Genomic DNA, 2,731 nt, shown 5'->3' with positions numbered 1-2,731 from the left:
CAGGTTGTGTGAGGAATTTGATGTTAGCACGTTGTTCTGCATTAGCACTCAGCATTATTCCGACGGAGCTCAGAAACACGATCCGCTTCTAACAATGGTCGCGGCCAGACTAACCGATGCACGTGAATGAAACTTTGTGTGAGGGTAGAGGGAAGTCCAAGGGTCAATGCCCTACCCTCCTCTTCGTCAATGACGTGGCCGGAAATGAGTCATAAAAGTAATCCGGGTTCTTTATTGCCACTTTATTGTACAACTGAATTTATTAATACACGTAATTTGAACTTTACTTATACTACTTTACGGAAGGGCCGTAGTTGTAAATTTTGTGTCCGACTTTGCCGAAAGTTGTATCAAGACTCCTCCAGGCGGAATGCACTCTCTCTGAATCCTGAGGTCCACGAACCCCAGACTCCAAGAGAAATCCACTCCTCCACTTCTACCATTGGTTAAGTTTTCAAACTAGGAGGTTCCCTAAATTTTGAATTCCCAATCATGTTGCTCTTCTATGTGATTCTGGCAGATGCTGACCTGACGCTAAGGTTGACAGCCCCTTGATGCATTTCGATCAGAGTATGAGGCTCCGGCCGTCCCACTTCTAAGTTATAGCTGTCCCAAGCTGTCAGCTCTCAAATTCCCAAAGTCTTTCCGACTTTGCTGAAACTGCCAGAATTCCAGGAAATTACCAGATGTTACTTCCTGTCCACATAACAAAACTTGAACTATGTCCCTTCCACGTGTAAGAGCTGGCTATCTGCCGGATCTCTTTGTTTGTAATTTTGTAATCTTAACTTAATACATATTTAATTAATGCACAACAGTCCTCCAATGAAAATGAACGGTTACAATATATTTCTTTGGATGTTACATAAAACTCCATATTTGATGATATTCTTATTTACTTGAATTTAAACTGGAAGATGTCTACTTTTGGGTAAATACCTTACTAATAGTTTCCTTCATCCTTCCAAAAGACTATTTTCTGCAAAGACGGGGAGATCCAGGAGGAATAAACTACAACCCACGGGTAATTCCGCTCATTAATGCGACCTGCGCGTTGGGGATTTTCCTATAAGAATTCAAATGCCTTTCTTTTTCATTGCAGTTAAAGTTCCCCTCCCTCTCACGAAACACACGCGTCTACTCCTCATAACCGCTGTTCTTGTCGTGAATATTTTGAAAGTTGTTTTGGTTTTGTATGACCATTTCAATGAGTTAAGTTCAAGTTTGTGTAGTCGATATCGTCGTGTTCCCGGCTGCATCCTCTCTGGCGTCAAAATTACATTTCCGGGTATAAATAGACGATTCGTTCACAACCGACGGTAAAATTGTAATATGACTGGCTTGCAACAGAAGTGTAAGGTGTCCGGATGAAAAGTATAAAAAAATATATCTCGGAAACTAATTGTTATACATGTATCCGGTTTATGTCATCGGAAAGCAAAACTCTGAAATTCTCTTCCATACCCGGCTTACGCGCATGCGCAACGACATTTTTGCCACCATGTTAGGCATCGCCTGGACAAAGAGATGGCTGGGGTATGAATTGGCAGAAGTGGACCAATCGCTTGGTCTCCTAGGTCGCCAGATTTAACCCCAGTTGATTTTTCTTGTGGGGTTATGTGAAGAACATTGTCTAACAGGTTAAGATCAACGACCTGAAACACCTTAAAACCCACATAAGGGACGCTGTGGCTACGGTAACACCAGACATGCTTCAAGCCTGGATATTTGTCGTGCCACCAAGGGAGCCCACATTTAAATTTATTGAGAAAGTTATATATGTAGAAAAAAACTTTGTAGTTTCTCTTCTTAATGCTATATCCCACTGATGTGTAGAATAAATTATTTATGAGATATAATGATTTTATTTTGGATACTTTTCTTCCGGACACTCTGTATTGGCGGCTCCATGAAATCACAGTTGGAGCAACATACACGAAGCGCGCTACATGCAAAGAACAAACAACAGTTCTTCAAAGAAGCAAGTGCTCTTGACACAGATGCAGCAGTTTTCGACCTCAAGAAACGAGTTCTTCAAGGATATGTGCAATTGGATTGTGTCTGGAAACATCCCCTAGTTTAAACTACAAATACCCGAATTTCGGTATCCTTTAGAAAAGTACTGCAAGCAACATGTTCTGTACCAGTCAACACTTTGAAAACTGTATGTGCCTGTCTGCTATGAAGAAACTTTGGGAAACGTAATAGATAACAAAAGAGAGGACTTTATATGGGTTAATATGGACGAAACAACGAATTCCATGGGTCACTTTATCGCGAATCTCGTTGCTAACAAGTTAGACATTGAAGTTCCTTCTAATTCATGTTTGATTTTCTCCAAAGTTCTGTAAAATGCAAATCATTCCACTGTTGCAAGATTTGTGTGTGACTGACTGTGGTCTACCGGAGATCACGAGTGTTAAGACACTTCTGCACATGCGCTGAAAGCTGCAACTCAGTTGAAAGTGTTCCACACTAATTTGATTCGTTTTACTTGTCTGGCCCATGAACTGCAACGTGTTGCCGAGGAGGTTAGAGCCAAGTTCTTCCAAGTGAATAAATTAATTTTGATGACAAAAACGTGTTTCTCAAAGCCCCACGTCGAGTGTAATCAGCAGCACTTGCCAGACGCATCCTTCACCAAGGAATCATTGACCCAAAATGGGGAACCCGGATTGGAACAGTCAGCTTCTACAGTGAACACTATGAAACTATGAAAGTTCCCACCTGA

The sequence above is a fragment of the Cryptotermes secundus genome, unplaced genomic scaffold, assembly GCF_002891405.2.
Source record: "Cryptotermes secundus unplaced genomic scaffold, Csec_1.0 scaffold980, whole genome shotgun sequence".
NCBI lineage: Eukaryota > Metazoa > Arthropoda > Insecta > Blattodea > Kalotermitidae > Cryptotermes > Cryptotermes secundus.
The sequence above is the reverse complement of the archived record's forward strand: the minus strand, read 5'-3'. Positions refer to the sequence as shown.